This window comes from Staurois parvus, unplaced genomic scaffold (genome assembly GCF_062004578.1).
Source record: "Staurois parvus isolate SC_StPar_1 unplaced genomic scaffold, SC_StPar_1.0 ptg000017l, whole genome shotgun sequence".
In the NCBI taxonomy this organism is placed as follows: domain Eukaryota; kingdom Metazoa; phylum Chordata; class Amphibia; order Anura; family Ranidae; genus Staurois; species Staurois parvus.
The window spans coordinates 14,211,678-14,233,642 of record NW_028317813.1 but is presented as its reverse complement, the minus strand read 5'-3'; the positions used below and the strand labels follow the sequence as shown (position 1 = coordinate 14,233,642).

General features: G+C 41.0%; 1 protein-coding gene across 1 annotated transcript in view; it reads left to right on the top strand.

The window, feature by feature from the left end:
* The window catches only part of DGKA (diacylglycerol kinase alpha), a 261,031-nt gene that overhangs the window by 131,327 nt on the left and 107,739 nt on the right, over positions 1-21,965 (top strand). The window contains exons 4-5 of the mRNA XM_089680184.1: positions 6-137; positions 10,308-10,391. The gene's annotated coding sequence lies outside the window, so the exon portion shown is untranslated. The remainder of the gene's footprint in view (positions 1-5; positions 138-10,307; positions 10,392-21,965) is intronic.

The window sequence follows — 21,965 nt, the reverse complement described above, 5'->3', positions numbered from 1 at the left end:
ACCAGGTCAACTGGCCTCATGTGAATAAGACCTTCACCCTAAATTAGGATTGGTGGAAGAATATAGTGGCCCAGCCTCAGAAGAAGGTTGCACGCTTACCCTGATCAGCATTGTCTGGAAGACGGCGATCACAATAAGTAAGTATACTGTATATTATTAGGGGGTTGGTTAAAATGATGAAAATGGTATCATAATATCCCTTACCTCTCTGCCTCTTCCCTTCTAGCCAGCAAACTTGCACACACTCCTTTCTCATTGCTCAGTCTAATCTGTCTCTCTTCCATTCCTTTCAGCTGCAGCTCACACAAATTTCCTGTCCCCGTTCTCTCTGCCTCACTCGCCCCTTCAGTCATTAAAGTGGTTCTAAAGTCTCAAGGTTTTTTACCTTCATGCATTCTATGCATGAAGGTAAAAAACCTTCTGTATGTAGCAGCTCCCTCCTAACACTTACCTGAGCCTCCTCTTGATCCAGTGATGTCCATGAGAGCCTTGGTTCTCTGGGGACTCTTACTCCTGATTGGCTCAGGCCAAATGGCTCCCGCTGCTGTCAATCACAGCCAGTGAGCCAATCAGGAGAGGGGGGGCCTAGCCACGGCTCTGTGTGTGAATGGAAATGCAGAGCAGAGGCTTTGGAGCGCACCTGCTCGGGTGCCCCCATAGCAAGCTGTTTGCCATGGGTCACCCCACAGTAGGGAGGGGCTAATAGTGGCGATGTGGGACCCAAGAAGAGGAGGATCCGGGCTGTTGTGTGGATAACCACTGCACAGGGCAGGTAAGTATAGACATGTTTGTTATTTTTAAGAAAAAAAACAAGACTTTAGTATCACTTTAACTCCACACAAACTCAGTCCACACTTTTTACCTCTGCTGTAGTGTTCCTTTCTTCCAGCTGCAGCTCACTCACATATAGAGCCCCTATCTGTAGTAATTGGACCTATTTGCAAGCATGCTGTATTCCTTATGGATTGTATGAACTGCTTTTTGTATTTCTCTCTTGTGTGTGCGTTGCTTTTCTTTTAAAATGTTTTCAAATGTATTTATTTTTTGCTTTACTAACACATTCAAATTTTTATTTGTGTGTTATTGGGGTGTGGTAAGGAACCAAGGGGATATAGCTTTTAGCACATTTTAAGGAATGTTTATATTTTCTCTATTGTCTAGTTGTTAGGTCTGAAGAGGGGGGAGTATTGAGCAAACTAAAATCTTTCAAAGGACCATACAAGCTGGTGTGTTGCTCCCATCCTTTCAAAATGTTGTTAGAACATACAGACATTTTTGAGACGATAAATATTTCAGAGAAGCTACTGAGTAATAGTGGGTAATAGTTTTGGTGCAGTATAGGTCATTTTCGGACACCATACACAGTTGTCCTTGGTAGGTCAAGAATTTACCATATAATCCTTGCAGCATTCTCATCCCATGGCAATGGTCTTCGAATCCAGTGGGATGTACAAAGTATACATTAAAAGACTGTTTTTGAGAACTCCATAGGAGCAGGTAAACCATCACTCTGTGATGTTCTCTCTGATCATTGTTGTAGATTATTAGTGGATACAAATGGAGAAACAGGGCTCACCGACCTAGTGCATTATCATTTAAAATAATTTATTAAAGAAACAAAAATAGGTATCATACTCACAAAGGACATAACACAGGCATGTCAAACTGAACAAGATGTATGATCCAAACAACATCTGAGTCCATACGATGGAACCCTGGATGACCAACTGGCTAACGCGTTTCGAGGACACAACCTCTTCCTCAGAGCCTGATCATACATCTTGTTCAGTTTGACATGCCTGTGTTATTATGTCCATTGTGAGTATGATACCTATTTTTGTTTCTTTAATAAATTATTTTAAACGATAATGCACTAGGTCGGTACGCCCTTTTTCTGTTTCTCCATTTGTATCCAGTGTATTCGGACCACCCCAGTCTGTTGAGGGCAGCAAGCAGTGCATATTCCAGAACATTCCTATTGGGTCTACTGAGTCCTTTCCTAGCGCAGGAGTAAAGTATTTGTTGTGTAGATTATTAGTCCCTTCCCTGTTTGTTTATTTTACAGATACATAGCTTTGTTAAGCTGGCCATAGATGGAGCAATTTTCTTTCCTTCAACCATGGGTTACAGGAAAGAAAATCACTTTCCCCTCATCAACACAGTGTTCATCGGAGAATCCCTCCTGCTGGCAGGGGAAACCACCCCTGCCGGGAAAAGACAGTGATTACTGCTAGCAGCTATAATGGCCACTAGCAATAATTGCTTGTAACATCTGGCAGGCTGGCTGTTCCCAAGCTGATCAATTGATCGATCAACTTGGGTACATTCAGCCAGCCCATATGTGGTTGGAATTCAGAAGGACTATGGATGGCTTTAAAACAGAAATTCCCCTAACTAAAGTGCTGTACCACTCAATGGTATATAAAGTCTTGTTTCACTTGTTGATCCTATAAGCTTCAACTTGTTCAGCATAGTGTGTGGGCTAAGACATTCTTTTAGGACCTCTTAGAAACACTTCTACATGCTAATGGACATAAAAGACTAGTCAGAGAAAGTAGAGACTGTGACAACTCTCATTACTGTAGAGCAGCCTTTCCCAACATTATTTATCCTTGAGGAGCCCTTGAAATAGTTTTTAGGCCCCATGGAACCCCTGCTTTCATTAATTCATCAGGGGGTCTGTAGGAATAATGCCCCACTTACAGATCATGCCGTTGACTGTGCCAAGTAGTGTTGGATCTAGTTGAGAAAGGTGCCATAGAGTATTTTGTGACAGTGGCGTAAAACTTTTTATCAAGTTATATTTTCAGTGAAAAGTTCCACTCTAGCTGCGGTTTTGTAGTAATATTGATTTCAGCCTGATCTAATTGACCCATTCTGGTCTACTATGTTTGCTCAAGGGCCAGTCCTTCAATTTTTCCTGCCAGTTACCTGCCTTACTTTTATAGTTTCTCATGCAGTCTGTATGAGCGAATAGGTAGTAGTGGTACTGTAGTTAATATTAATCCCTTATAAAGAATACACTTCTATTTCTTAAATGTGGGAGTTTTACATAGCTGCTTGGCACTTGATTGCTGTCAGGTCTTTAGAGAGGAAGGCAGATGAGACCTCATCATAATGCAAGTGCAAGGCTTGCCAGGACATGTAGTCATGGGACCTGCACCTATGACACAAACACAAGTAATTTGTTTGTTTATAAGACTCACTTGTATGTTTTATTTAAAACTAATGTTAAGGCATCACAGGCCCAAGAGTTTTCATGGGAGGTGCTGTGAGAAAGAGTCTTTTAAAGCGGAGTTCCACCCAAAAGGGGAAGTTTTTTCATCTGGAACTCTGCTTTAACACTATATTCCTTATATTGGAGATTTGCCATTGTTCAGGGAGTTTCTGGTTAACTTTGTATATGTATGTATCAAGTCACTCATACCTTAATTCTGAACATATACGTGGATAGATTGTCCCCCACAGTTACTTTGGCTACCTGTTTATATACTTGTAATGTATATGATTTTCATACGCATATACAGTTAGGTCCATATATATTTGGACACAGGCACAATTTTCATACTTTTGGTTCTGTATGCCACCAGAATAAATTAAAACGAAACAATCTAAATGAATATGAAGTGCAGACTTTCAGTTTTAATTCAAGGGGTTGAACATGAATATCAAGTACAAATTTTAGGAAGTGCAACCATTTTTATTCACAGTCCCTCCATTTTCAGGGGCTCAAATGTAATTGGACAATTGAATATAATCATAAATAAAATGTTAATTTTCAATATTTTGTTGAAAATCTTTTACTGGCAATGACTGCCTGAAGTCCGGAACCCATAGACATTACCAAAGTCTGGAATTCCTCCTTTCTGTTGCTTTGCCAGGCTCTAACTGCAGCTGTCTTCAGTTGTTCTTTGTTTGTGGGCCTTTCTGCCTTTAGTTTTGCCTTCAGCAAGTGAAATGCATGCTCAATTGGGTTGAGATCAGGTGATTGACTCGGCCATTGCAGAATATTTCACTTTTTTCCTTTTAAAAGCTCCTGGGTTGCTTTTGCAGTGTGTTTTGGATCATTGTCCTTCTGTACTGTGAAGCGCTGTCCAATCAACTTTGCTGCATTTGACTGAATTTGGGCTGACAGTATATCTCTAAACACTGCAGAATTCATCCGGCTGCTTCTGTCTTCTGTCACATCATCAATAAACACCAATGACCCAGTGCCACTGGAAGCCTTGCATGCCTATGCCATCACACTGCTTCCACCATGTTTTACAGATGACTTTGTGTACTTTGGATCATGAGCAGTTCCAAGCCTTCTCCACACTTTTTTATTCCCGTCATTCTGGTACTGAATAATCTTGGTTTCATCCGTCCAAAGAATGCGTTTCCAGAACTGGTCTGGATTTTTTTAGATGTTTTTTGGCAAAGTCTAATCTGGCTTTTCTGTTCTTCAGGCTTATGAACGATTTGCACCTTGTGGTGAACCCTCTGTATTTGCTTTCGTGAAGTCTTCTCTCCTGGAGAGTGTCCTTCACTTGTCTGGATGTTGTGAATGGGTTTGTCTTTACCATAGAGAGGATCCTGCGATCATCCACCACTGTTTTCTTCCGTGGACGTCCATGTCTTTTTATGTTGCTGAGCTCACCAACGTGTTCTTCTTTCCTCAGAATGTACCAAACTGTTGATTTGGCCACTCCTAATGTTGCTGCTATCACTCTGATGGATTTGTTTAGTTTTTGAAGCCTTACAATGGCCTGTTTCACTTGCATGGACAGATGCTTTGAATGCATGATGTAGATTCACAGCAAAAGATTCCAAATGCAAATACCACACTTAGAATCAACCCCAGACCTTTTACCTACTTAACTGATGAAGAAATAACAAGAGATTAGCCCACACCTGGCCATGAAACAGCTTTTGATTCAATTGTGCAATTGCTTTTGGTCGCTTGAAAAAGGGGGGATGGCTACTCTTAAGAGCTGTAATTCCTAAACCCTTCCTCCAATTTGGATGTACATACCCTCAAAATAAACACAATAGTGTGCATTTTCAGCCCATATCCATTAGATAACTATAGGCTGAATATGTTTTGGTAAATACCTGACAAAAAACTAAAATTGTGCCTGTGTCCAAATATATATGGACCTAACTGTATATGGTATAGGATACAGGGTGGGTTGAAATTTTCAATGGGGTTGTTGCTCCATCATTTTTGTTTGTTTTATGTAATATTTAGTCATCACAGAGGAGTATATATAGTCTATATTGTAGTCTTTCAAGAAGGGTTTAGTTGTTTTCTATACATGATAAATTAAACATAAACATATATCCTTAAACTGAACAAATGAAGGCACTATCACCGGATAGGTTGCACAAATATACCCAAACATGGGCCTGCTGGCTCTATTATAGAACCACTGAAGACCTAGTACAGTCTGACCAACAGCTTCTCACGTGAAGGTTATCTGACATTATACTGAATGTCTAGACCTGTGGAGCAAAGGGACAGGTGTTACCCCCCCCCCCCTGCCCCCAATCTCTCTTAAGTTACAGAGAGGTTCAGCATGGAGTGGCCAAGATGCGAACCTTCTATGGGCAGGCTGATTGTACCCAAATCAATCCATCGATTTACTTGAGTACAACCAGCGTGTTGATTTTTTTTATGTGATTATTGCCAGAGGCTATAGCCTCCCCTATGCACACACACTTTGGATCCCTTTCCAGTACAGTGTCAGGAGATCATCCCATGCTACATAAGTTTTAGAAGGTGCTAATATACCTGTTGTGGGACTATTACGCTGCCTGTACAATCTCTACACAGCTCTGTATTTGTATGTTTATAGTCATTTTGTCAGTTTTCCTCATATGCCTATCTTTGGTGTTTTACTGTGGAAAACATCTAAAAAATTTTATTATGGAAGAAAAAACAATGAAAATGTGCACAAAAGCACTATTTATTCCCTTTAAGATGTTAAGTCATTAAAGTGGAATGAAGAAGCAGAACTGTCTCACTTCTATTTCTGAGCCTCAGTTATTCCAATCTGCAGTACCCATGCTGATTTTTTTTTTTTTTTTTTAGCTAGTCCCTCTTAATAATTAGAGTCTGGTGATTCTTCCCTGCCTCAAACACTTTTAAATGTCCTCTTGTATGAATGCTTTGCATATCTATTAGTATCATTACTTTAAAAACACACTGATGATGAAAAATTATTGATTTAATAAAACAGCGCATACGGTAAAAATAAAAATGCAGACACAAAGATATATTTTTTTTATTAATTTTACAATAACTTACAAAATGACGTATGTGTGTTGTGTGTAAAGAATTGCACATTTTTTTGTTTTTATGAGTTTCCTCTCTTAATAAGGCACTACCAAAGTACTGCTGTTGTATAGTATAACTACCATATGGACATGAGCTAGCTTTCAGACGCCCGGTTGCCGCAGGTGGGGCTGGCAGAGGCGTATCTACCGTGAGGCAAGCAACGTGTTTGCCTAGGGCGGCAATTTTTTGGGGGCCAGAACCGCCCCCCCCCCCCCCCCAAAGAAGGGACCTTTTGAGCAGCAACGGACAGCAGGCAGATCGATGTACTGGGGCATGGGGGAGAGCAGTTGCAGAGCAACAGCCGTGTACCTCTCCCTCCAGTAGCTGACGAGCCGGGACCAGGGGACAGCCTGGAGCAGGGAGAGGAGAAGTGAGGGGAGAGGGGAGGGAGAAAGAGAGGGGAGAAGGAGAGGGGCGGGAGAAGGAGAGAGGGGAGAAGGAGAGGGGAGGGAGAAGGAGAGAGGGGAAAAGGAGAGAGAGGGGAGAAGGAGAGAGGGGAAAAGGAGAGAGACGGAGAGAAAGAGAGAGGGGAGAAGGAGAGAGGGGAAAAGGGGAGAGACGGAGAGAAAGAGAGAGGGGAGAAGGAGAGAGGGGAAAAGGAGAGAGACGGAGAGAAAGAGAGAGGGGAGAGGGAGGGAAAGAGAGAGGAAGAGAGATGGGAGGGAGGGAGGGACGGAGGGAGGGAGAAAAAGAGAGAGAAAGAAAGAGGAAAAGAGAGAGAAGGAAGGAAGATAGAGAAAGGGAAGAGAGGGGGAAAAGAGAGAGAGTGGGAGGAGAAAGAGAGGGGTAAGGGAGAGAGAGGGCGAAAGAAAGAGAGAGGGGGAGAAAGAGAGAAGGAAGAGAGAGAGAAGAGAGAGAAACGGAGAGAGAGAATCATATATATACATACATACACTTATTGAACTCTCTCGCTCTCTCATGGGGGGGCACAAAATGTTTGTGTTGCCTAGGGCAGCACAAAATCTAAATACACTACTGGGGGCTGGCCATAAAAGTGAATGGCTGTACACCCCTGTGTTTGTGTAAAGACTGATGCTTCTGCATGTTGGCTTTACCTACACAAGCAGGTATGACATATTTGCTGAACTTATCTGTGCATCAACATTTACATGAACACAGGGGCACAGTCATGCATTTTCAGGCCAGTTCATTTCTCCATCTGTAGTACCTCAGACACTGGAAAACACTGAGAATATTACACTAGGCATATTTTATGCCTGCAAAACATTTGTGTGCAGGAGAGAAACATCTGGTGTTTGTTTACATCAGAAGGCTGGCAGGCAATCAAGATTCTGGTGCAATATAAAGTAGTAGCAAAAAGGAAGATTTGCATTTATTTTATGAGGCTTTTGCATTATATATTAACTTGATTTGACACTTGTTTAAACTGGCATACAGGAGCCATTAGTTCTACGTTAAGAAAAAAAAGTGTAGGTCCTTCCAGGTTATAAACATTGAAATGCAGAATAGTTCGGGTTACAGTAAGAGAAAATGATGTAAAGACAGGATTTCAAAGAGGAAATGTTATTAGCCGGTGTTCTTTGTGGATTTCTTCCTTGATGACAGTTGTATATTTCATCCCAGTATCTGTCCTAGTCCTCAACCTATGAGATCATAGCATGTTGCATTGTGCATAATTTTGCAACTCCACTGCATAAAGCATAGCTGTTTTGTTTACTGTTTTAAATGGTGAAACAGCATCCTAACTTGACATTTAGCTATACAAACTCCTTGGAGGACCCTCAGGGAATTGGGTGTAGAATTTTGCACATCAAAAGGTTAAGATGAGCCGTTTAAAAAAAAAAAAAGAAGGGACCATGACTACCTGCTTATTCGCATGGAAACCTACCAAAATGCAGATTGCAAAATATTACCCCGGGTTACCCTGATGCTGCAAGACAGCACTTGAATGGAGCTTGAATGTTTTCCATTGCTAGCACAATAAACTTTAATGTTATTATTTTAAGCTATATAGCCCCGGAAACTTTGAATCTCAGCAATTGCTTTTTATTCTAAAATGGAGAACTATTCTTCACATCTGTTTTAATCCAGCTTCACGCTTTCTGTTTAGGTTATAGGTATATATAGGCAGATAGCGATTGCCTCCTATACCTTTGTGGTAGCGGCATTAGTAGGATCTGCTAGAGTGGATTGCTATAGTGCTCTGCTCCTGCAAGTGTGAATGATACAGCCTTTGACAAAATTTCACATCAGATAAGTGTTATCTGTCTACCCTAGTTGACATCATTTTTTTCTGATTCCCTTGGATTTCTTTCACAACCCAGAAACATACTGGTTGGCTAAGTGACGTGCACCTAATGTGGTCCCAAAATGTGTATGTGTGTGAGATGGACATTAGATTTTAGGCTCCTGTAAAGTGTACTCTGTAAGATGTTGTAGAATTTTGGCAGTGCTGTTCAAATACAGAGACATCAATAAAAGCAAGTATGAGCAGTCAGTGAGCTGTTACATTTATCCAGAAAATACAACAACTTTGCGAAGTCACCGAAGCCTACTTAATTTTGAGTTAATCTGGGTTTTCTATAATCTGTTTCAGCCAGGATCATCAGGCTTTTCACACTGGTTCCTGACTGAGCTGCAGATCCAAGTAGCAAAATTCTATGCCGTGTACTCTCTCTTCTGTGCTCCAGTTTGAAAGATGAAAATATAGCTCAGCTACGGCACCACCTGCCTGGAGTTTGCATGTTCTCCCTGTGCGTGCGTGGGTTTCCTCCGGGTACTCCGGTTTCCTCCCACACTCCAAAGACATGCTGGTAGGTTAATTGGATTTTGTCTAAATTGGCCCTAATATGTGTATGTATGAATGTAAGTTAGGGACCTTAGATTTTACACCCCTTGATGGTTAGGGACTGATGTGAGTGTACAATATATATGGAAAGCGCTGCATAAATTGACGGCGCTGTATAAGTACCTGAAATAAATAAATAGGCAACTTTAGCAATCTAGGTTGTTGGGTGGCTATCACTACTCAAGATAAATGGTTGGTAAGAAAAAAAAAACATACAACAGGTAGTCCATCTGATCACCACTTCAAACAGATGTAGTTATTATTTTAATTTTTTTCTGAATAATTCATTGCTCTTAATTTGTCACTTTTTGTTCAGAGGATTCTATTTCCGGTGTGTAATGTAACTTGGGGGTATTTGCAGTCAGGGATGCTGTGTAACCTAATTTCTGCTTGAGGCAGCAAATGCAGAGCTTGCCTTCACTTTCTGTATACATACGTCCTTGTGCACAGGTGTTCAGGCCTTTGTGGGCTTATCTATACCAACACATATTATAGCCTTTGTTGTGTCTAAACCTGGCTAATACACTAGGCTACTGCCAAGGTTTAGTGAAGTTTTTATTTCATTTGTTTAATTGGAGAACAGTCAAATGCAAAAAATTGTGTTTGCTATTAATTGCACAGAGATGGGATTGAAATTACTAAAATCTTACCCATTAAAAAAAGTTAATCAATTTCAAAGACCCTACTATAGTTTTTTCTGTTTTGACTGAAAAATATATTTGAATGAACCATATTGAAACCATTACTTTACTTCCTAGTTTTGACTTCAGAATCCACTGAACTCCAGTAGTTGATTGAACTCATGAGTGGTAGATTGCTTAGTTTCTGTTGATTACTTGTGATTGTATTTGCAACTTCCAGTGGTTGAAAAGTGGTTATGATTGACTGAAAATGTTCACATGTAAGGCCAGGTTTAAGTTACTTGTGACTGAAAATGTTCACATGTAAGGTCAGGTTTAAGTTACTTGTGACTGAAAATGTTCACATGTAAAGCCAGGTTTAAGTTACTTGTGACTGAAAATGTTCACATGTAAGGCCAGGTTTAAGTTACTTGTGGCTGAAAATGTTCACATGTAAGGCCAGGTTTAAGTTACTTGTGACTGAAAATGTTCACATGTAAGGCCAGGTTTAAGTTACTTGTGACCTAAAGCAGATCTGTACTCAAATGTTAATTTGCAGGAGTAAGGATTGCCTTCCATCCCCAAAGGAGAGGAAAGACGTGTGTATAATCACTGGACTGGCCAGAAGACCCTTGGGAAAAAGGTATGCTTGTGTTTATGTTTATATCGACTGCATAAACTTTTCACTGTTTGGCTATCTAGGAACAAAATTCTCTCAATTCTCTCTGAATGCTGGTGAATAGACAGATTTTTATTGATTTTACACATATATACACACATACAGTAACATTTGGCATTATCATTCACTGTCTTAGCTTGGTATCTCTTCCAAAGAAGGGAGACACTGGGTTCTATCTAATATTAAATCCCACTACCATGTGTTGCATTTTTAAAAGTTGAAAAATATATTTCAATATTCATTTGTTTTGATCGTATAACTTAAATTATTAATTACTTACATTATTGTTTCTTGTGGTTTAATACATTTTTTTGTCATTATTAGCATTTAAAACTCAATTCACAAAAATAACTGCACAGGTTTTTTTTTTGCTTCCTAAAATATTCATAGCTTCTGCTTGGCCTTAATCGTGAGGTCTACACAAAGAGGAAAAAAATGGAGCAAACTACTCATAGGTAAACTGTCTTAACTATCAAAGAAGATAGGTCTGCCAGACTAAGAGGGGGACACCACTTTCTCCATTAGCATTAAAGCTTATGTTTTAGATAAAAAACAAAGAAAAAGCACAAGGGACATGTTTTACCTTCAGTATAATGTATCCCTTTTGCTGTTGTGTCCTCCATTCATAGAAGCTGGTACTCCAGCTTCTATGACTGAAAATCGATCTGTGAATGGAGGGGGCAGACCTTCAGTCCTCAGGTGCATTTCAACTGCACTGGTTAGAAAATGCAAGACATAGCAATTTGCCTTGTTTAAAATCAGCTCAGTTTACATGGCTATGATGCAGTGATAAGTGCTGAAAGAAGTATAGCATTGCAGTACTTATTTTTTGTTGCAGTGTGGTGGCAATCCATTACATTACACTGTGCTGTGGCCAATAGAACTGAATAAAGTATTGGCAGCGCAGCCTTCTCACCGAAAACCTTCAATAGCAGGGGCGGACTGACAAATCATGGGGCCCCCGGGCAATAGGGGATCATGGGGCCCCTGTGTCCTTGCCCAAACTCAAAAAAGCCTATCAAAAAGGTACCAGGGGCATCTCATGGGGCCCCCTACTGACCCTGGGCCCTCGGGCAGTGCCCGAGTTTCCCAAAGGTCAGTCCACCCCTGTTCAGTAGTGTTCTATCACAGCTGCTGGTGTGATTGGACCCACACAGGAGAACACAGGAGAATTTGACCTGGGAATTGTAGTTTGTGTATACTTTTCACATTAACTTCTCCTGTGCTTAGAGCGTAACGACATGCATCTAAGCACAAAAAACAAAAATGCAATTTAATTCACTTTTAATATTCAAAGATAACACCACCCAGCCATTTCTTTGTGCTTTCTTTTGCTGAGAAATCACTTTGAAAAACACCCCTATCATTTCCGATTATGGCCATTTTGAGTAAGGGCAGATTATTCATGTAGCATTTACTTTCTGGAATCCACCTGCACCTAGATAAGGCATGCAGGTAGGAGGGTTTGCTTAGCTAAGAAAACCCCCTCCTGAGGACTCCTCATAAGTATGACATAATGGGGTTTATTTACTAAAGCTGGAGAGTGCAAAATCAGACTCACTTCTGCATAGAAACCAATCAGCTTCCAGGTTTCATTGCCAAAGCTTCATTGAGCAAGCTGAGGTTAGAAGCTGATTGGTTTCTATGCAGAAGGGAGTCTGATTTTGGACTCTCCAGCTTTAGTAAATAAACCCCAATTTGTCTGGGCCTGAAAGCCAGAAGGTAGCTAAATAGAAGTGAAAAAAAGATTAAAACAAGTAAATATGATTTACTTTAATATCTATTTACTAATGCTAGCAGCATAAGAAATAAAAATGGTCAATGTTGATTAAGAGAGTGAAATTCTACTTTAGGTAAAACAAAACGAGGAGGCCCTTATGAATGAAGGCTAAAACATCACTCAGAAACTTCCATTATTTATAGTGTTAAACATTTTAATTAAATCACATACATTTGTTAATAACAATAACAAACATTTTAATGTTGTTTTGTGCTTATGGGAGATGTATAGTGCTGTAGAGGTTTTAACAGATGGGTACTAAGTGCCTGCTGTAGGGTGCCAAGAAAATCAGGAAAAGTAGCCAAGAGTAACCAACACTGTGGACTCCACTCTACAGCTAATATTTTACTCCATGCTTCAATTTTGACTGGTATTCCAGACAAAAGTGAACATTTTATAGTTCATTTACTCAAGGGGCTCAGAGTATTTTCCAAAAAGCTCTTTTTGTCTTGCTAGCATTCATCCTCTGCACCTCGTATCTTCTGAAAGGTCCCAACTATAAGCTATTGTGTTCCCTGATTCCTGCACTCATGGAAAGCTTAGAGCCGTGTGACAAGAGGCTTTATTATGACCAGGAGCTGCACAAGACGTCTGATGAATTTGGGTCGCAAATCATTACTTAAAGTGTTACTAAACCCACAACAGTAAAATCAGCCTGTATCATGCAGTAAAGCATGCTTGTTATACTCACTGTGGAACCTAAGGGGTTAATCCTCTGCATTGTGTAAAAAAAACTGTTTGATCCTGTCTTCTCTGATCTTCCCCTTCTTCTGTCCCCAATCCATTTGCCTATGGACAGAGTATTGTGGCAAGTCTGCACATGCTGTGTTTGGTGTGTATTGCTAGAGAATTGTTTTGGGAGGGTGCTTGTGATCAGGCCAATCAGCACTGTCTGGGCAGAAGGCCATGGGTCATGCAGCCTCATAGGACAGTCAGAGGAGAATTAAAACTCCTCCTACAAGATTAATCAGTGCTCAGACAGACACTGATAGAAGTCACAAGACTGCTATGTACTGCTGGTGAGAAAAGGTGTTTAGCAGTTTACTAAAATAATTGCGCTTCCATGTTCGGTGTACTGTGGAAGACCCGGTATAGTAAATGCAGGGTCATGGGTTTAGTAAACCTTTAAACTCAGATTACATCAAAGTGTATATCTATGCAATACTCAAATGTTCCCACAAACCACCCTTTCCCCCTCTAAATCATGCCCCAGCATTTTATTTATTTTAGTTTGTTTCTGTATTGCGAACTAGTGATGACGTTACAGGGAGTAACAAAGCTGTTTAGTTATCTGTAAAGTTATCACTAGGCTTGTAATGCTCACTTCCTACTGATGTACACACCCCCCCAGAACTACATCTCTCAAGAGCCTTTTTCCTACACGCATTGTGTGGACAGGGTCTTGGGAATCAAGTCAGCAGCTTTGTTTTGCTGGGAAAGAAATACATGTACTATATGTATGTATGTGGAGTGAGACTTATAGGTGAGAGATAGGCAGACCTCTGTAGTCCAGCAGGCAGGGTTGACAGTACTGGTTGGAGTTTCAGTATGGAAAAGTATCTTTGTTATCAGTCCAAACAAGAAGTTAAAAGCACACTGGATTTCCAGCAGGTAAACAAGTATTTTTCTGTACTTGCTGCATTTTTACAGGAATAAAACATGGGGAAATGTGCATATACTAAGAGATACAAAGAAGTGTTTTAGTTTTATTTTCCCGACATATACCTTAAATTGAGTGGCTTTTAATTACTACAGTTGCAATGTTTTTATTTTCTTAAAATTTCCATCACTACTTTTTTTTCTGTAGCTTTAGCTGTTCGTTACTTTAATTATTGTTTTCTGTTAGTGGGTTGGGGAATTACTGTTTTGCAATTTATCTCCTAATGTGGAAAGTAATTACACAGATAGCTAGGAACATGTACAATACATACACTTGTCATGAAATAGACAGCGGGAGTGGTTCACTGTTTCCAAGCAGAAGACAGGAACAAATTCATTGTTTGCCTTGCTGATTGAAATATGGTGTTATTGTATGCTTTGGTATCAATAACTGCTTCATCTTTAGACTCTATTTTTGTATTCACTTAGAATAATATCTCTGCTCAGAGACATGTTTCCACTGTGCAAGTCCCATAACACTAGTATTGTTGGTTTTACAACTTCTACCTCATATCTGTAAATGATTTTTATGAGCTTGACATAGAAGACTTATGAAAATGGCCTTTTTAAAATACCAGGATCCTTGCTTTACTATCTAAATGCAGTACTTGGAAAACATTAAGAGGCCACAAGCATAAAAATGTCAGAAGGAAAAAGAGATGCTGTTGTCCATAGCAGCCAATCATATTGCAGGTTTGCTCCTCCCATATATAATGGATACTGAATACAAGACACAATCTGGTTTTTACCAGCAGAAAAAAAAATGCTTAGATCTCTTGCACATGGACATGATAATTTACTAATGATTATACATAGGATCTCAGAAAGATGCAAGAGTGAAATATGCACGTTATTCTTTGTATAGACCTTTTGTGTACTCATGTACTCCTTTGTTCTTCTTCTAGGTGCCAGTGTTTCAGTTTATGCAGAAATGCTCATGTACTTGTGTATACATGTGTACAGGGGCGGACTGACCATTTGGAAACTCGGGCTCTGCCCGAGGGCCCGGGTCAGTAGGGGGCCCCATTAGATGCCCCTGGTACCTTTTAACATAGGCTTTTTTGAGTTTGGGCAAGGACACAGAGGCCCCATTATCCCCTATTGCCCGGGGGCCCCATGAGTTGTCAGTCCGCCCCTGCATGTGTACATATGTGTAAATTACTGCACTAAAGTGTAAGGCCCCTTTCACACAGGGTGGACTCCGTTATGGTCAGCAGGGGATCTGTCTTCTGATCCCCTATTGAGCAAAGCAGAGCGGATGGATGACAGGCCTGTGTCTGCTCAATTTATGTAGCTCTACTCTATGGGTGGTCGGGTGTAAACAGACTCCACTGTCCCTTTACACCCAACTGCCCTCCAATCTGATCTGCCTAGAAGGAGGGGGCAGATCCCCTTTCATTTTTCGGATTGGAGATAGCAGGTGTAAATGGACACAGGTCTGTTTATACTTGCTGGTTCATAGAGGTGAATGGAAGGTCTGATCAGGTCTGGCTGAAAAACTGACTGGTGGACCTGACTGGCCCTTCGTGTAAAAGTAGCCTAATATTTTCTATTTTTTTACAGATCTGCATTATGGATCTTTATGTAGATGTGTGCATAGAGAACAATATATGCATCTGTGTTAAAATAAAAAAAAAAATGCTGCACGGCTACAAACGTGGTGTCTTTAACCACTTCATGTCCGGACACTTTCACCCCCTTCCTGTCCAGGCCAATTTTCAGCTTTCAGTGCTATTACACTTTGAATGACAATTGCGCGGTCATGCAACACTGTACCCATATGAATTTTTTTGCTTTTTTTTTTGAGACAGATAAAGCTTTATTTTGGTGGTATTTATTCACCACTGGGATTTTTATTTTTTTGCTATGTAAATGAAAAATTCAAAAAATTTTGAAAAAAGTGTTTTTCTTATAAAATTTTGCAAATAAATAATATTTCATCATAAATCTTGGCCAAAATGTATTCCGTTATCATTTTAGTTAAAAAAAAAAAAAAAATAACCCAAATTAGTTTATAACCAAAAATTATAATTTTTAAACTTGTACTACTTGTGGGGGGTGATGAAGTTTTTTTTTTTTTTTTTTTTACACTGATTGCTTTTACACCCATAAAGGCTGTAAAAGCAATCATTTCTCCTTCTCTCTAGCTGCATTCTCGCAGCCATTGAGAACTACTGTGTAAGCTGTGATTGGTCACAGCTTGTCACATGGTTCAAGGCTGTTGTGAATAGCCTTGTACCATGTGACCTCTGTGATCATTCACAGATTTCACACATAGTAAGCAATGATGTCAGAAGTGACATCTTGCTTACTAATCTGCATGTGATCACTGATTGGCCAATCAGTGATCACATGATCGGGACCTCGCAGAGAGGTCCCGTCTGATGATCGGTGTACCACTGTGTCCGGAGGACACAGCGGGCACCGGATCGTGGTGCTGCCAGGGAGCGCGCACAAGCAGGGGGCGGGTAGGCTGTTTATAAACGGCCACCCGACCCTGCACTGCCACCATTCGGCTGTTTATATACAACGGCCGGACGGGAGGTGGTTAAACCTGTGCATAAGAGACATTAAAGCACTGGCAAGCATGAGGCCAGGTATAGTGTACAATGTAGTACAAAAGAGCTGACATTGATAAATATTGCTCAGCCTACCTCAGTCTCAGATTTGAATCAATCCTGATCATTTAAAACAGGCAACACAACAGCAGCTTCACTGATTTTCAAAGAGAAACCCATTTTCCATCTTTTACTGGATCTTCTTTCTTCCTGGCTCCTCTTTATAGAGAGTTTAATGCCTAACGATGCATCATGGCTTCTCATTGTTCATTTGGAACTTTTCATTCTCTCATATTTGCATTGGTCTTCATTGCTATAATGTGAAATTATGTTTAAAATGTAAGTTCTCTTTTCTCTAAAAATGCCTAAAATACCCTATATTAAGCAGCTTTAAAAAATAAAGTTGTTGCAAACTCTTACATATACCAACTGAAGAGACTAACCTCAGGTGATACACAGAAATAAAACAAATCCCCCTACACAAGTTGAACCCATTTATCTATCTTTAAAACGTAGGTTAAAAACGTCAGTTTAGGTGCACTTACCTACTGTGTTTATGCCGCGTTTAGCTACGTTTATGCACATTTGCGTTTAGAAGCGATAACCTTAGGAGACCCTCCCAAATGCCCAGAATGCACTGAAAAATAGTAAATTTACTGAAATAGGCTACTAAAATACTGCATGAGTTATTTTATCAAGTCATGCGGTATTTTAGTAGTGAAAAGCATGCATTAATGTTTCAGCTGTCAGCAAGGTTCCCACTGACAGCTGAATGTAAGAATTGCCAGCAATTAAAAAAATTTAAAAAAAAGGTTCGGGTCTGGTATGGATTTTGAGGGGAAGCCCCACGCCAAAATAAAAAAAATGGCGTGGTTGTCCCCCCTCCTGAACCATACCAGGCCACATGCCCTCAACATGGGGGGGGGGAGTGCTTTGGGGTAGGGGAGCACCCCCCCCCCTTCCCCCCCAGGCACCTTGTCCTCATGTGGATGGGGACAAGGGCCTCTTCCCCACAACCCTGGGATGTGGTTGTGGGGGTCTGCAGGCGGGGGGGCTTATCGGAATTTGGAAGCCCCCTTTAGTAAGGGGGCCCCCAGATCACAGCCCCTCCCATGTGAATGAGTATGGGGTACATGGTTCCGCTACCCATTCACAAAGAAAAAATCTGTAGTGTGAAAAAAGACAGGAGACATTCTTTTGACAAGTCCGTTATTAAAAGAAGGAAAATAAAAGAATGTCCCCCCGCAGTAGATCCAATGTCAATCACGATGCCTGCCGCCGCCAACCGAAAAAGAAAAAAGGAAGACTCCACTCTTGATGCTGGTTCCCAGCCGTCTGCCTCTATGCTGGCTTGACAGGTCTTAAATATGTAAGGGGCGGGGCCATCACGTATGTGACCCCGCCCCGTGTGATGTCATTGAACAGCATGCCCCGGTAGATAATGTCACACGGGGCGGGGTTACATGGGTGATGTCTTTGGGTGGCCCTGCCCCTTACAACTGTCAAACCAGCAGAGAGGCAGATGGCCAGGAGCCAGCGTCGGGATGGCGGTGGCCGGCATCATGATTGACGTTGCATCTACTTCGGAGGACATCCTTTTTTTTTTCCTTCTTGGGGGGGGCCGGGATCTGGGGGCCCCCTTGCTAAAGGGGGTTTCCAGATTCTGATAAGCCCCCCCTCCCGCAGACCCCCACAACCACAGCCCAGAGTTGTGGGGAAGAGACCCTTGTCCACATCAACATGGGGGCAAGGTGCTTTTGGGGGGTGTCCCCCTACCCCAAAGCATCCCCCCCATGTTGAGGGCATGTTGCCCGCCCTTTCCTGACCTACCGGGCTGCATGCTTCGATAAGGGTCTGGTATAGATTTTGGGGGGGACCCCCACAACATTTTTTTTTACATTTTCCCCTCAAAATCCATACCAGACCCAAAGGGCTTGGTATGGATGGGAGGAGGGACCCCACACCGTTTTTATTATTTTTTAATTGCTGGCAATTCTTTCTTTTACATTCAGCTGTCAGTGGGAACCCCGCTGACAGCTGAAACGTTAATTCATGCTTTTCACTACTTGATAAAATAACTCATGCGGTATTTTAGTAGCCTTTTTTAGTGGGTTCAATTGTTTTTTTTTTTAAAATGCTTTGTGGTATCCTACTGCATACTCGGATGAATTGTGCCCTGGATATGAATCAGCCAAAAAATACGTCTAAATGCAAAAGCGCATAAACGTGGTTAACCGCATTTACAAGCGTTTGAAACGTCGGTAAAATCTACTCCTGAACGCTGTTTTGTTGCGTTCCAGAAAACTTAAACTCAACTGCCTGTAAACGACTACGTGTACATGGACACATAAAGGAGAGTTCAGGGGCTGCTGAAAAAAACGCTCAACAGCTCCTGAATGTCAGTTTAGCAGCTGCAGTGTACATGAGCCCTTAGAAGTCAAAAGTAAATTGAGGGAATGGGCAGAGGAGAAGCTATAAATCATGCAGGGAACCCAGGAGGATGCAGAAAGATAGCCGGCACACAGGCAGCACTCACAACATGAAAAGAGATGTTTTTCAAGTAAGCCTAATATTGGATTGTCAAACAGTGTACAAACATAGTATGATTCCCATTACTACCAGTGGATAGAACAAGCACAGACAACACATTGTTCTTGGTGCCCCCGGGCAATAGGGAATCATGGGGCCCCTGTGTCCTTGCCCAAACTCAAAAAAGCCTATGAAAAAGGTACCAGGGGCATCTCATGGGGCCCCCTACTGACCCCAGGCTCTCGGGCAGTGCCCGAGTTTCCAAATGGTCAGTCCGCCCCTGTCTTGGTGTTTGGTTTAGAAGCTGATCTACTTTATATATAATCAGCTCTCCAAGGATCAGAAAAAATTGCTATTATGTTACCTAAACACTAGGCAAAAACATCTAGCCAGGGTTTAAAGTGGTATTAACCCAAAAGCAAACATTTTTTTATTTTGCAGCTTGCCAATTCTTATATGATGCCTGCATTCATTTTATTTTTTAGGCTTTCTGTGCTTTAATTTCACCTAATGATCTGGCAAGTAATTCTGTTGTTTTTCAAGAGAACAAACTGTCCTGCAGATTTAGCACTTAGAGGATTGAGACCAACCATTTAAAACTGACAGGGGTGCTTACAATGATTAGCTTTTATTTATGTAAAACATTTATCCCAAAAGGAAAAATACCGTTGCTGTAATTGCTTATAAAATGTTTGCTGGAGATTGGCTTCAGTTTGTTAGATGTACTAAAAGATTTAAATACACTAACACTCCCCTCGCCCAGACTGGCAATGCTGCTTTCCAAAGGTGTCTCTGTTGCTCCTTCATCCAGAGTGGGGGCACTCTTATACAGGAGATGTCATACTGGCCAGATCACTAGATGAAAACATAGAGAAAAAAAGCCTAAAAAAGAAAACAAATACGGCCACCACATTTTAATGATAGGTAAGCTGCAATATATTACATTTTTGTTTTGGGTTTAACACGACTATAATACTGATGGGAGATTAACCTTTTTATTTTTATAAGTTGTACCTACCTTTTCTGTCCTTGAATTTGACTTGACTCTTATCCCAATGTCCTCTTATTCATGAGTTGGTATCCTAGGTGCAGATGCACATCTTCTACTGATGTCCTCTTCTGGTTTAGTCTGTGGTTGTAGGCTGAACATGGAGACTTCAACACATCAACCTAAAGTCTAAAACAGGAGCAAGCAGCCGTGAGACAACATTGCTACTGCGTAGATGTACAGTGTGTAATCATTCTGGAACTGGAGATGTCACTAGCAGTTCATCAGGATCTGTGGACCCAGTATGCTGCAATATTTTGTTTTTAGGTTTATATATGCTTTAAGAGATTTAAAACAACTTTTTCACTTTAGGTGAAAAAAAAAAATTAAAAACCTGAAATCAGCAGAGTAGTGTGTGTGATTTCCCTAGTTTGCTCTGGGCTCTGCAGGCTGCAGGTTTGACTGTTCCCCGTTTTCTGGAGATGGGTGGGCGAGTCAAATTAGTAGCCTGAATATTTATGCAGCTCCAGCCAATCCCTAGAGAGGTGTGCCCAAATGATGATTGGGAAGTGGATAAATTGTATGGAAACCCAGAGAGCAGTTCTTTTCCCTGGAGGAGAGGGTCCCAATCAGGAGGGCTCCCTTCCCTTCCTGGCCATCCTGATGAAGATTCAGCCTGTTCATTGACATCTCAGCTGTGCTCAACTGGGGGATCTATCCTTATACAAGCTCCTGGAGAGCCAGAAAGAGAGGTGCCACTGAGGATCTTATCTCTACAAAGGAGTCTGCATGTTGGAGTATGGAGACATCCAAGCCTAGGGGACACTGCAAGTATGGACCAGAAGGAGAGAGTTTTTAGTGACATTTGCTGTTAACTCCTGCCATATTCAGTTAAAGATTGCCTGGTGTACCAGTGCTTTCCACTTCATGTCCTGATACTTGGAGGACTGTGTTAAGAAGCTGTTGCTAAGGGGATAGTGTGCTTGCATTGTTTAGTGTCCTGGAGTATCCCACAGCTCCCTATTCCCTTTCCACGTTGATCTGCAATAAGCATTTAAAAAGGCAACCCCTAGACTGTTTCTTGAGCTAGTGGACTGAAAGCTGCTGTTTTCCTTGCTGTGTTGCACTAATGAGAAGAGAACCTAGGACACAAATCAGTGGCCCCCTGCGGGGGTAGCACTGCGCTACTATGGAAAAGTTTTTCTTTAGGTTGGAGTTCTTCCTTAAAGAGTGGTATGGTTAAATCTGTAGTTACTCTAATTATAATTCCTGAGAAAAGCTGAGACTTGTTTGGTGTGTTTATTATTGCATAAACGACATATTCTCTGCTATTTTTTACTGTGATGTGCAAGAATAGGACCTGCTGCCAGCTTCTTCATTAATCATCAGTAACAAGTTTTTTGGTTTTGGCTTGCAGTGTTATGTAATGCAAACCTTTTTTTTCTGCTTGGAATACAATACATAAGACAAGCAAGAGGCAGCCATGGAAACGTGATCTTTTAAACTTGATATTTTTTTTCCCAATAAAAAATTAAACTTCCTGTTTTTATAGCATTATATTGTAAGTTACTCAGATGCTATCAAAAAGGTGAAAATGGACTGTATGGAGTTGATTTACTAAAGGCAAATAGTCTGCTTTGCAAGTGAATTTTCTAGAGAGCTTAGTGAATGTGGTAAAATTATACTTTAAAAAGTATACCCAATCACATGTAAGAAAAATAAAAAAAAAACATAATTTTTGCTTGCATATGATTGGATGATAGAAGTCAGCATAACTTCACCTCATTCAGTGCAACTTCCCTTACAAATTGAAAAGTCTATTTTGCCTTTAGTAAAGCAACCCCTATAAGTCTAGGTTATATTTCCCAAATCATCTTCAAGGACAGCCCATGAGATATAGGCACCAACAGAAACTGGAAATACATCACCGAAAGTACTTTAACCGCCTCCCGCCCACCATATAGTACAATGACGGGCGCAAGGCGGTTCTCTCGTTCTGGGAGGACGTCATATGACGTCCTCAC